Raw genomic sequence first — 14,802 nt, forward strand, 5'->3', positions numbered from 1 at the left:
CTAGATAAAACCTTAAATAAAAAAAATACAGTCATTAGTGGGTGTGTGCTCTAATTAAAAATTCATTTGACCAAATTCATCAGACTATTTCTCCAGGTGGACCTCTCAAGATCCAGAGTAATTAAATCTCACTAAACACTCAGGCCATGAGAATAAAAGAAAAGTTACTGTTTCTCCAGCATAACTTTGAATTGTCTGGCCAGACATATGAGATGGCAAAAAAAAATTCCATCAGCCTCAAAATCGTAGACAGAATTGTCCTTAAGGACAAACACACAAATCTAACCATCAAATTTTTGGGCACAGGTTTCAGGTGGAACAGTAAATACAGCCATTCTTCTCAAGAGGCTCATTAGGTTTACTCACTTGGTGTGACTAAGCCTATGCTGGGAGGGCATTAAGGTTTTCTCATTAAATCTCTCATCTTTGGAGGGATGGAAGGGGAGGAAAGAAGACTCCAGAAGTGGACTCCATGAAAGGGTGCAAACAATGAGAGGGGAACTCGACCCACGCAGCCCAATTCCCACCCACCTGCCGTGGAAATTCAGCACCTAAATCAGTGCCTGGGTGGAAGGAGAAGGTCTGCAAATGCTTAGCTTTCATTGCCCAAGCAGCAGTTGCACAACAACATAACAGTAGGCCAAACAGCTCTGGAAATCAAGAAGAAAATTCTTTTAAAACCCCTCTTTCTGAGAAAAGAATTCATGTAGAAGTATAGAACATAATGAACTCCCAAATGCTTTAGCAATATAGTCATGAATAAACCCATGAGGGCTGAATAAGCATTTACACAAATGCATTTAGAGAGTTCATAAAATAGCAGGCCACATCAGATTAAAAAAAAAAAATAAACCCACAGGATGAAAATGTTCCAAAGCTGCATCTTATATCTTTAAAGCCAAACTGTAGAATAGGGAAAGCTGGCACACTCTGAAGAGATTTTTTGAAAAGTGATGAAAACCAAAACAGACCACACCAACTCATTGACTGGTGCTCCTAAACAGCTGCCAACTCGTGTCCTTGCACACACTAGGAAGTATTAAAGAGCACTTTAATTAAATGGACAGCTTGAATCTTAAACTAACTGATAGCACACAGCACTCATAACTTCATACTGGAAACTGGTTAAACATGGTAGTCATTGCCAACAGTTGACTGTCCCAGAATGCATATGCCAAAAAACAAATAAAACATGCTGACAGAGTTATATCCCTTCACTTAAAAGCACAACTAAAAAAAAAAAAAAAAAGTGAGAGGTACTGAAATTTCTCATAGTTGTCCTGTTCTATTCTTAGGTTCATAGAAAAAATAACTGGAAAGGAGAGCTCAAAGAGGTCACCTGGCCTGCTCCTTTCCCAAGCCCTGATCATATTCCCTCAATCCACAAAGAGTTGTCTAAACAGGAGATTAAGGTCTCAGGTAACAGAGACTGTGTAGGATTTCTGGGCAGAGGACCTCAGAGTTTCTCTATCATCATGCTTAAAAAAAAAATACCTGCTGGTTGAATTGTAATGAAGTTCAACCTGCCTGACTCTTTCTTGCTTTGATCCAAGTACAGTATTTCCTGTACTCTCTCACCATGTCTCTACAGATACCTCTTGCATACCTAAAAGCTGTTACATCAACCCTCAGTAACCTTCTCTTCACATTAAACTTTAATCAGTTGTTTTATTCCTTATTCCAAGTCAGGTTTTCCAAGACTTAAGTCTACATGACAATTTAATACAATTTAATTTAAAATGTAATACAATTTAGTAGAATTTCATATCTTGCAATGAAATCTGGCATAAAATGAAGTACTGTGAAACAAAAGATAAAATCTTGAAAGAATCCTAGAACAACCCCACATCAAACAAACATTTCAAAAAGCTGAATGTGAGACATTAAAGGGTTTCTTTGGTCTCAATATTTTAGCCAACCTCAATATCACTACAGGTGAAGTAATACATCACAATTTTATCAGTAACTTTCACTGATAAAATCATGAGCAAACTGACAAACCAGATGCTTTTTCTCATACAAATATCACACTGGCAAATACCCTCTTATTGGATTGCTTGCCTTCCCTTTTCCTACAGTACTCATATTGATGGAAAACAAATACATATGAACAGTTTTGTCACCACCTCTACTGCTCCAGGACCACAATACATGACTGGTGTGCAGCCCACACATCCCTCTCAACTCTGTATCAGTCTATGTCACTTCACAGAAAGGCAATTCTATAATTACAGATTCATTTCTGTCTCAATATTAAACATGCTATATTACAAAAACATCTGACCCAAATAAAAGCTGAAAGCAGCTGTTGTTTTTCCAAGATAATTCTTCCAGCAATCCATCATAGAAAAACAGAAAAACTCACAAAGTTTCTTTAGAGCAAAAGTGATTTTTTTTTTTTTTTCAGATTATTTCCTAACTTTAGGTCTTCAATATTGACAATCTGGTCTCTAAATAACATTATTGCATGTTCTAGCTCAGAAAAGGCCTTTATGCCAGCCAGACATTTATTAAAAACTACTTGTCTTAACACCTTAGCTGATTTCTCCCCAATATTCAGCCTTATGTTTTTGGACACTAATGGGAGATTTCAGAATCCAAAGTACACAAAGAACCAGAAGTAACAAACAAAAATCTAGTACACAAACTGAAAAGGAATACAAAGGAATCCTAAAGGCATTATCTTAATTTTGTCCTAGTAATCACTTGGCCATACCATTACTTACAACACGACACTTCTATATCACCAGGATTATCCCCTAGTGATTCCAATAGAGGTAGGAGGAGGAAACAATGTTCAGCTTTAGGAGGAATAAGCCATTATAGTACCAGTGATATGTTTTAATACCCAACAGATGTTAACAAGGTTTTATATTGCTTGGCAGGGTTTTGCTGTGCTGTAAAGCTGACTAAGACATAAGACAGAGGTGGTGTTTATTGCCTTACCTTTCAGGTCTACGTCATCGTTGTAGCTCATCGACCATAATCCAAATCCATTAAACCCACATGAAACTATCAGAAAGCTACAAACACCGGATAAATGTGACTCTCACCTTAACCTATGACTTGATCAGCATCAGACACAACAACAGTTTCGTATGACAAATTGTATCTAGAGCAATAAAAGCTTCTATGTCATCTTTAAATCACATGTTTTTTTTCTGTCTTGAAGTATGGAGATCTGTAACTCATAAAAGCAGCAACCATTTCACCCAGGAGACACAAGCCCTGAGATATCAGAGTCTTGTTTTAATACAAACTTCTGGAACATCCAAGGGTTCATCTGACTTGTTTTCAGTGACCAAAGAAGAATCTAAGCATTCCCAGTATCAATTCCTCACCAAAAAAGCATACTTCCTCACAGAAGTGTACCTCTGCCTAAAGTGCATGCCCACAACTAACAATCATCCTAAAAATGATCTGGAATTAGAACTAATTGTGATGATTGTTTCAACTTTATAAAATCAAGTATGAGCCTTGTCCCCCAAAAGCAGTTAGAGGAAGGAACAAATTCCCTTTCTCTTCCTCCGGCACTCACTTAAACACTTGAAGCAGAAAAGTTGCTTAATAATGTGAATATAACAGCCGAATTCTTAACCCGACTCTCAAGGATGCACACGCCTACACTGAAGGTGCCACGCTTTGAAACACCGAGAACTGAACTGACAGCACCCCTCTTTCGCTTCTTCTGCTTTTACATATGAAGTATTTAATAGAGTTGACAAAGATGACTAAATTCAGTTTTCTTTCTATCATGTCTCCCCACATATCCTTCCCAAATCCAAATGAAGAATATTTTGAAAAAAGTTTGGGTCAACACCAATTTTTTTTTAACACCTGTGAGACACCTGTTATAACATCTTGTATTACACATGACTGTGTCTAAAATGCTTTATTACATTATTGATCTTATAACATATGCATCTCCAAATACTCTACATCATGAAGTCTTTCTGTGTTTAGAAAAACAGTACCCTGTGAAATACAATACCTTGAGTCTGGAAAGTAAAAATAAGCAAATACAAATGATTCGTAGTTCATTTCAAATGTAGCAATAGCAAATCCCCAGTCAAAAAGAACAGGGAAATGGAATCATGCCTACTTTGACAAACAGCAGCCACAAAAATAAGGTGGCAATTTCACACTCCCCCTTGCACTATAATCTAAGTGATTCTATCATATCCTCCCCAGGTACGGGATTTATAAGGTATCAAAGAACCACAAGGGAAAAGCAATGCAAAGAATGAGTAGGGAAGGCTTCTCACTGGAGAGGATGTGGGTTGCATAAACTCATGCCATGAATGCATAATTTCATTTCCAGGTTTGGTGAATTTTCTGCTCTCCTTGAATAGGTATTAGGTCTTGGCAAACAATCCAACCCCACATCACATGGAAGGATGAAGACTCTAAATTGTAGAGTTTTAGTACTAAGTGCAGCTGGTGAAAAGATCCCAGATATTTTCTCTAGATAAGAAGAAGCATCATATACATTATCACGTGACTACAGAACTGGCTGTAGGACACTTTTTGCTCAGAAGGAGAAGAAAAATCCATTGCAGCTTATACTTTGAGCAGGATAGAGACACTGATGAGTCTGAGCCTTCTTTCTCATCAGTATGACAAAAAGAAAGGTAGATATTTTTGAGACCACTGTCTATCATCATCTTTCCTGCAGTCTCTTAGTCCCTCAGAATTCTTTCACTACAACCAGCTCAGCACATCACTGCAATTTTGCTGTTTGTTCAAGTGTCCCCACTGTTCATCAGCACCACAGGTCAGGCTTGCAGAGAACTTTCTGTTCACTCTCACAGCTCCTTAACTACTGCTTGTGTGAATCCCTCTTATTTCCTGTTTCAGGCCCTGACAGACTCCTCAGGATACGTTTCCCCCCGCCCCACACTGACACAGTGTCCAATAGAAAACTGGTCTGTAACTTGGTTTAATAAGGCACTATAACCAGGCTGGGTAGACTAATTTCCCACAGAGTTCTACCACACATTTCTGAAAACAGAAAAATTTCAAGACCCTTTTTTTGGATTGACGAGGATCTCTGAAAACTCAAACAATGGAAGCTTTTGGCTTGTCAATTAAAATTTCAGATTCTTGTTGGATCTGGGCTTTGCAATTGGCAACATGACAAATTCTTCTCCCACACAAGAACTGCAGCAGGAATTCTCCCTGATGTTTGTTTAGCATAACCTTCCCACTTACTCAAGAGTCAGTGTTGAAGAAGAAAACCTCCATCAGGGAGTGTGCTTTGGGACATGTGACTGCCAGTTGCCGTGGATGTTTGTCTAGGACAATGCAAAATAATTTTGGTTGAATGTCATGTTATTTATTTTGGTAGCATAACTAAACAGCACCAGGATGTTTGTTTATTCTGCTGACAAGCTGTACCCATAAAGAGATGCACTGGATTTGACAAGAAAATATTGCTGGAAACCACCTTCTTTGATACATCACTGTTTTGTTAAAACCCCATCTAGACTCATTTTATATATACACCAGATCCATTACTCATAATGGTTTTATGAAAGAACAATATTCTTCCTTAGAGAATCAGCACACACATAATAAAAGACAATTTCTTCGTTACTGCATAGAGATAGCTAATGTGCCAGTATTTTATTTCATTTAAAATTTGAACTGAATTTAGTTTTAATTTAATCTCAAATTAACTGTCCTATCCAGAGGTATGTATCAATGCTGAACAACTAAAAAAATGGAATGCTGAATTACAATCTACTGCCTTATCCTACTTTTTATGAGACCCATTTTTACTGTCAGTCTTGACATCAATGTGAACACCAATTTGAAAAAATACTGAATCACACTGCAAACTGTGTAAAACTTTCATGGCAGTGAAGCCAATATACAGGACTATTATAACGAGTGGCTGGGCATAACACTATTTCTAAATTAAAATTTTACTGCAATCCCTAACTGATGAAATATGTAACATTTTTGCTACCAAAGAGCAGCAAGTCAAAGCTAGAACTCTACAAATACCTCTTAAAAATCATATAAAAATTATCTGATCCTTTTAATACCTAGTGTTTACATCATGCCTTTCATTTCAAGGCTCTAAAACACATGTAAAGACTGTTAATAGCAAAAAAAACTAATTTAAGAAAAAAACAGGTTCCTTACTGTAGGCAAACTTCTCAGGATGATGAGACAAATTAATATCTGCACTGCTTATTTGTAGCCATTTTGCAGTTAATAAGCTTCTTCAGATGTTTTTACTGCATAGTCAATGGTTAGTATTTGCAACAATAGTGACTGTCATTTTTAATTAGCATTGGGTTACAGCCTACTAACATAAAAGACTTTCTATAGTTACAATAAATAACCATGGGCTCATAAAAAGCCCTCAGAGCAACTTCAGGTATACACTGGTTTCCTGGATTGCAACACACACACAATAATTTCTTCCAGAACTATACAAACTTGGTCACTGCAAACTATGACCAATTTTATACCAATTCCAAATTTAGGAAAAAAGGCAGAAACTACAGTGAGCATACTCTTAGAAATTACTGCCTGCACCCCTAAAAAAAAGCCCATTGTGAACCTTAGTGAAAAGAAAGATCCTAGAATCATTCAATATCCTGAGCTGGAAGAGACCCACTAGGATTATCAAGTGCAAATACTGGAGGGTAAATGGTTACATGCTTTATTAATTACAAGTTAAATGATGAAAAAAAGACAACACCTTTCAGGATACAAAGTTATCGCAGTCTGAAAGTAACAGTTATGGTCTTACACAAAAGCCCTCACTTTTTTTTAACACAAAGCTATTAAACATGTCATGAGAGAGAGGTACTCTAAGGAAGAGTTGAAAAACTGATACCAGGTATTAAACAAGTTACTGTTTCAGGTGCTGATCACTTCTTGTCAAACATTAATTTCCAATTATGACATTGTCATAATTCCCTGTAAACAGCATTATGGAAATGGCTGTCAACCTGAGAAGTGGCTTCCTGAAAATTACTCCAGCCCAGCCGAGGACATTAATCCCAAAACATACATCAGAAATGCACAGCATGGTGCCCTGCATATTTCAGCCTTACCTTCCAATTTTTCAGAATGTAATCGTCTCTTCTCAAAACACTAGAAAATATTTTGTACTCTATGTCCTTTCATATAATTTGAGGTACTCCAGCTGACAATACTCTGACTCATCAGTATTATGCAGACAGAAATTGCCCGCAAAATCAAAGCACCAGGATAGAAAAGAGCTGGCAAAGAGTTGTTTATTGAGGCAGAAGCAATCATAAACACACTCAGGAACTTCCCAGACTGTACTCATAATTCTCATTAGAACATGCTGCCTATATGTTAAGAGAAGGGTCAGTTTAGCATTTTACCCTGTAGACTTCTACACCCAGATGACACCCACTTGTATCTTCAGGCTCGCTAATAGACTGTCCCTTTCTCCCAAGAAGGATCCGAACAACCACAATCTACAAAACATCTCAAGACTAGACTGCTGTGCCTTTCCTTACCCAATTCTGACATTGCTCTATCTAGAAACACATCCAAAGAAACAGATGATCTTACTGGAATTTCTGAGAAACCTGTGACTAGCAGGCAAGAAACTGCCAATGGGCTCTAAATCAGAGAAAGAAAATTATGTATATGCATTTAGGACACATTACTGCAAGACAAAACACTACCAATCAACCACAAACACTGAAACAAACAATGCAGAACAGAGGTAAAGATGTAGTCAAATACAGAACAAAATCAAATGCAAGTATCCAAAACTTAGAATCACATTAAAGACTGATGGAAATATCTGCCATACTTAACCTATGCATCTGCTAATTTTGTTGCGCAATGCTGATTAGAAACTTGAAGCTATCTGTTCCTTCAACCTGTGCATTCTACCGCTAACTTCTTGTCCTCTCTAGGTTTATACTGCTTCCCCCAGTCACAGCAGGAGCAGGCAATCCTTTCTGTACAAGCTTTTAGCCCTTCCACAGTTCAAGTTCTTCCTTAATCAGGCGGGCAGAGATGCTCAAATTAAAAGCAATGTGACATAGATTTAATTAAGTCATATTCAAATTAAGTATCCATAAGGTGCAGAAACCTTTATACACAGCCAGGATGCAAGTGTGTTTGTTTTGATATAGTCTTATCAGGATCAGAAAACTTAAATTTTTAATTGCTCCAACAGGGATGAACACACCTTGGTTTTGACATCTTCACCAGTCTAGCAGCACAGGGCTGAAAGTAATACACTCTATCCTCAATAGATTAAATGATTTTATCTGCTTAACTTTTACGGTCCAATGACTCTACCACAATCTTTACCTTCTTCAAGCTGACTTCCCAGGAGGTAAAAATCTGCAAAATCCATTTCCTGTCCCACAGGCATAGAGTAAAACGGGAAATGGCAATTGTTTCTCTAGAGAATCCTTCCCAGATACTTTGACCTTAAGTAAACAGGATCTTTTCTTTCATTTCTGTGCCAGCATTTGAGGAAACACATCAACCTGTGCACAACAATGTAAATGTAACACATCTCTTTGCCTGTTCCTCACAGTCTGAACTCCACTGATCACCTCTCAACTCATGTTGAACAATATAATGGATTTTTTATTTTTATATATTTGTACTGGAGGGCCTGAGGAGTGATATAGTAACTGCATTATATCAAATTCACTTCACTTATATGGAAAAGTCAGAATGACTATCACTCCCTGATGTCACTCCCTCACTGCAGAGATGAAGGATAAAAGAAGAGAGGATGTTAGAAGTTGTTATTTAAAGCCTATATTATTCTAAGTATTTTTAAGTATAGTATTTTTTTATCTCTACTTGTCTGTAACAGTGCAGCATAAACAAACCACCAGAAAAGATACACATACATTTTACAGTTTAAAAGAAGATATGAAAAAATGTCATGCTATATTCTTTCTGGAGGTGTATCAGTAAGCAAAGCAGGGAATGTATGAAAGGTCTACAAAAAAATGGCATGCAAAAGCTTTCAAACCATCATTATTTCCTTGCAAAACACCAGAAAGATATTCCAGTTTGCACAGGCATTACCAGATGACAACATTGTCTCTGGTTAACTTTCCTCTACAAAACCCAAGCACAGATATCTGAGAAAGGTAGAGAAATACCTCCAGAACACAGCATAAGTTGGAATGATTTCCACACAAACACCACCTAGTATTTACTCTTCTAAAAGGAAACTGTCATGTAGCTGATGCTCTAAGACTTACCAAGATAACAAATGACATAATTTACTAGACAAAGCATACACTCAAGTTTCTCAAAACTACAAGAATCCTTCTCCACACACACACTTCTTACTGAGAAATATAAACAGAAGCTGTTTGGATACAGAAGCTTTTATTTATTCTATTATTTATGTGCTAAGACATATTCCAGGCACTGTGCAGACAGAAAATACCACTGTATAAACAAATTTTACAAACTAAGCTGTATTGGCTTGTTCTCCAGATGAAGAAAAATATTCCCTTCAAATGGAAAACTGTTGGAAAAATTGGGTTTTTAATATTAGAGTTGCTTTTAGAATAAAAGCTGGTCCTTTGAATAGCAAAATAGAAGTATATTTTTTAAAGTGTTGGGGGCTGTTTTAATTATAATTTAAAAAAACCCAAAACCAAACCACAGCAAGTGATTATTTTCAGTAACAAAATACTGACTCTGCTGTCTACAAAGATAAAGATACAAGTAGATAACTGAACTAGGGTTACACATGAAGGAAACTGTGAAAACTTAAGGGGCAACTTGTACTTCAAACTATGATTTCCTAAATTTTTTCATCAAATTTTATATATAAATGCTCTTCTCTGGCAATTGTTTAAACTGATCAGACCTTGGCAAGTCACAAATGATAAGCCCTATTGTGACCTGCGATAAATAACCTGTACAGGCTGATAGTCTACCTGAATTCTTTCCATACTGTCACAATTTTCAGCATTAAACTACCCCCATCTACTCTATACTGCACCTGAGAGCAATTTACACAACTTCATACAGTGTGCAAATGGAGCAAGAATCATCTCTCAAATACCTGAGAGCACTTCAGACTTCACATCCCACTGCAGAATTTCCATGATCGTTGTCAAAAGGAACAAGATAAATACTGCAAAGTTGAGTGCTGAAAACTCTTATTCACTTCAGCAGACCCAGTGACTTCAGTGGAACTACTCAGCTGCTGCAGTGTGAGCACAAACACAGCCATTTGCACAGGATTTCTCAGTCTTGCAATCTACAAATTTAATTGGGAAGGCCAGAGGTTCTCCAGTACTAATGTAAATAGACTCATTGGGGAAATGGAGAGTTGGCTGGGGTTTTTTTCCAGCATCCTAAGATGCTGCTGAAACTATCCTTCTGGCTGGATCCCAACAGAACACCTGAACAACTCAATAAAGGCCCATCTTTTGTTGAAGATTTAAACCAGACATGTACAACCTGTCAATATTCACTATCAAGGTACTAACCAGCCAGCTGATATTCAGCTACCCTAAAACACTCCCATAGCCACAACTGTCTGAAAAAACCTCAACAGCAGTCACTCTGAATTTTTTTTCTGGAAACATTTTATTATCAAATCACTGGTATTTTAATTCCTTTTAATGTTCTAGGACTTTTGATGCAAATATGTCAGTATCTACCATGTGTGCTGCTGTAATACAAAATACTGCTTATCTCAAAATTTCATCAGTAGATATTGAAGGAATTACCACTACACCTGTTTTGTAGATGGAAAGCAGAAACAGAAAGGTGAATTGACTTGCCTTAATCCAATAGCAAAGGAAGAAAAACTCTGTTTGTTCCAATTCCACTATTCCTATCCATTAGGTTATACAGCATCCTGTGCCTGAAATACCAGGTAGATTGCTTTTAAATATAATACATCCTAATAAAGTAGGATGATAAAACAATTTCAAAACACACTGAACAAGGAAATGAATTGTTACGCATCAATAGCTATATCTGAGTTTTGCTCTAGATATGGAAGCTTTCTGCTTCAATCTAAAATAGCAATCTCCGTACAAATAAAAATTTTCCTCTGAAATAATAATCCATTATTAATGCAATAACAATGTACCATTCCACAAATGTCAACTCCAACATGAAGAAAAAAAGCAAAATATTGTCCACTGACCGCAGCAATTCAATTCTTTTTCCTCCTCTTCCTCCTTATTAGCACAGAATACAACTAGTGAACTTTTAATACTTTTGAAGAAATGAAAATCTAAAAAGAAAAATCAATGTAATGTGTTGACTATTCCTATTGTGAAAACAATTTGTAACAAATGTGAATTTCATTGCTGTTTGGTCTATTATTTATCATTTGGCCTGAAATCCAGAAGCATTCATTCCATTCATGGGTTTAACCCACAGTGTTGCACAGAGATAGTGAACCCAGTCTCCTGAACAGCTATCACACCCTCTATCACACAACTGATAAGGGAAAGTGTGGGATTATGACCCACAAAAAGCTCAAAGTGTTTCCTAGCAAATCCAGAAACACCTTAAAACTTGTAACACCATGTGTCTAGGCTATGCACAACTACCAGTTCCCCTGCAAACTTCTCATGAAACAAGTGTTTTACAACCACAATGGGGACAGGGAGGAGGGGAAACCCAAAACTTTACAATATTTTATTAAAGATGTGTCTAATGCATTGCCAAAACCCCAATACACTTTAGCATACATTACTAGAAAGCTGAACATACCTCATATCCCTCAGATGTCTCTGCATTCTCATAGTGAATATACTTTTCACTATTACAGAGAAATGGTCCCTCTATGCTGGAAATTGAACCTGACCTCTCCCCTCTGTTTCCTAAGCTTTCAAATAGCTAATCACTAATTAGCATCCCTGGTGGCTCTCTCAGAACACCAGTTTTATCTGCAAGCATGACAATCCTTCCCATACCCCTTGGAGCTGATCAGCACAATATGAAGTTCTTCCCTGAAAAGCTCAGGGTAATACTGAACCCTCTCAACTCAATGAGAATCAGAAACATGGTCCAAGTCTCTCTGGCTGCACTCCAAACTCCCCCAATATTTACCAGCTAGAACACTAAGCTCTGATTTTATTTCCTACTGCCTATGACCACCATTTTTGAAGTTAAAAAAATCCTAAATACATATCATACACACGCTTAAAAATAGGAATGTGAAGCAATCCAAATAAATCAACACTGCTTCATTCTGCAAGAACCTAAAATTCATTCATTCAGAATAGCAGACTTTACCTGATTTTATGCTGTCACTTGATAATGTGAAAAAATATGCTGGGTTTTGCTTTTGTTTTGCTGGAGTAGGAGGATTATTTTAATATGGAGAGGATTGGTTTTGTACCTCTATGCAAGAGCTGTTGTTGATATTCCCAACCAGAAAGACTCCTTTCTAGAATTATCATCAATATATATTACAAGAGAGTGATTACTTCCACCCTGCCTCTCTTCTAAAAGCCTCCTCAATGTTAATTTCCAGAGCAAGGCTACAGGTCTCCTACTCAAAATTTCTCTTTAGATTTTCTAATCCTTTTCTCCTTAATCTCCATTACACAAAAAGAAATCCACGTATGCATGGTTTGTGGGAAGCTAAGTAACTTTACCTCTCACCATAGTTACCACATCTGATTTAACCACTGGCTCCGGACATTGAATCATTGTCCTTTAAGATTTCAGATTTTATTTGTGTATGCCTCGATACATCCATCAAGCATAAAATTCTACAACCAGACTGATTTTAATATCATTAGTAGACAATTACATTTCAATTTATGCGACTGTAAGATAACATACCATCCACCTCTGCTATTTCTGTACTGTGTGTGCTGTTTTCCAGGATCTCAGAAGCAAAAATGTTTAAATGTGTTACTATGACTGTTATTGACAAGGTTTTCTGTCTAATCCAATTCTTCGAATGATTCTGAAACAATCTTATGTTCAGATTTTCATTAGTGTGCTCAACTATTCTATTAGACTTTTTGTTTCTCATGGTAACCAATTTTATTTGACTTAACGGAAGCTGTTCAAATATTTAAAGGCACTCCGAGATGGCAGGAGTTTATCTAGGAGAATACATGTAGTCACAGATATTCCTTTCCTTGCTCTTTTGGATTTTCTTCTCCCCCCACCCCACCCCCTTCAAAAACAGTAGCAAACAAATGAGATCTCGACCTGCCACACTGCACCGGGAACGTGCTCACTTCATCTGTTTATGTAAATATTCAAGTTACAATGGGCACATTTCGAAACCACAAGCTCGGTAGGTAAAACAGATGCTTCTTACGTTCCTTCATATGCACTGAATCCCTCTGCCAGAATCGCCAGGCGCAACGCAAGAACTAAAGTATAAACATCTGCAACACCTCTCTGTTTTGTTAACATTCTTTCACACGTTTTCTTGCTAACTCCAAAAAGGCTCCACGGTGTAAAAAAAAAGAGAGAGAAAAAAAGCCCCCCAACAAACAGCGAAATTGGAAACATCTGTGAGATAGCTAAGGAAAACGGAATGAAACATGAATAAACAAAAACATGGCGAAAGTGGCCTGGGGTTGTTACACTGTCAGATCGTTTTTCCAAGCCCAACATCAAGGCTTTTGTTACAACCAAAGCGGTCATTTGCATGGAGAACCAACAGGGTTTCTTCTTCTTCGGCGTCTCCCCGGCCGTAACACACACACTCGCTGTCTCCGCGCACGGCGAGCCGAAGCCTCCCCCCGGCACACAAACAACGCGGCCGAACGCGCACACGGCCCCGCCGCGGAGCCCTCCGCGCTCCGCACACCGAATACTTTGCTACGGAGACGCAATTTAGGTATAAAAAATAAGAGACGAACCTTTGGAGCGCTGCCCCAGCCGGAGTTCTCTCCCTCTCCCTCTGCTCTGCTGTTGCTGACAAGATCAGGTTGAGATTAACAAGTCCATGCTACTCTGCCAACCTCGCTCCTCCGGCGGCTGCACACACGCCGGGGGCTCGCAATAATACCAAACTTTCGGAAAGTTAAAAATGGAATGGATTGAAGGAATGTAAAGCACAATGGCAGGGAAGCAGAAAACACTGCCTGGACAATTATTGCAGCAGCACGCAGGGCACTGCTCTGTAGTCAAGGCTGTGTCAGCACTTTCTTTCTAAACCCCCCCATTTTCAGGGGGCTGTAACTCAGAAAGGAAAAAAAAGGAAAATTGCTCATGGCCAAAAATATTGCAGGTAAACCGCCCCCCCCTTTGCATTTTAAATCACCCATTTAGACCATTCAGAAAGTTACAAGAGTCTGTGCACTTTGTCAGGCAGTCCCACATGCCTTTTTTATGCAAATACAAGTGGTTTTTTAGATGAGGTTTCCCAAGAATTTGACCTACATTGTGAATCCCACCCCCCCTTTTTTTTTTAATAAAAGCAATATAAAAAATACTTTAACATCGAAACCCGGTTTGCATGAACATGGGATAACTTCTAAATAAGTTCTACACCTACATTGCCTGAAAGGTACCAGATTGGTACCAGAGATATGAAATTGCTGTCATAGACGATCCAGCACAGCCTCTACTGAGGTCTCAATCCCAATCCATTATGGCATCTTGGTAACCAAATTGCTGAGGGCATCTGCATTTTCCCCGGATAAGGAAAGGGTCCTTATAATCATGTTAAAATAAGGAAACAAAGCTTTTGATCTGTATTTACTACCTTACAACTATGCTCTAAACTGTGGCACATCAGGGCAATCGCTGCTGCTCTTGTTAATCGCCGGCTTTTGTTGTGGGGGCTTTTTCTTTTGTTTGTTTGTTGGGTTT

The 14,802-nt window shown here is 37.9% G+C and overlaps 1 protein-coding gene across 4 annotated transcripts in view; it reads right to left on the reverse strand.

Moving 5' to 3' along the window:
- The window catches only part of CTBP1 (C-terminal binding protein 1), a 236,143-nt gene that overhangs the window by 217,324 nt on the left and 4,017 nt on the right, over positions 1-14,802 (reverse strand). Inside the window, exon 1 of one of the 4 annotated variants that reach the window (XM_032107963.1) lies at positions 13,848-13,928. The exons of the other annotated variants lie outside the window; for them this stretch is intronic. The gene's annotated coding sequence lies outside the window, so the exon portion shown is untranslated. Of the gene's footprint in view, positions 1-13,847; positions 13,929-14,802 lie in introns of those variants that run through there. 4 annotated transcript variants of the gene reach the window in all.

Source organism: Corvus moneduloides, chromosome 5, assembly GCF_009650955.1.
Source record: "Corvus moneduloides isolate bCorMon1 chromosome 5, bCorMon1.pri, whole genome shotgun sequence".
In the NCBI taxonomy this organism is placed as follows: domain Eukaryota; kingdom Metazoa; phylum Chordata; class Aves; order Passeriformes; family Corvidae; genus Corvus; species Corvus moneduloides.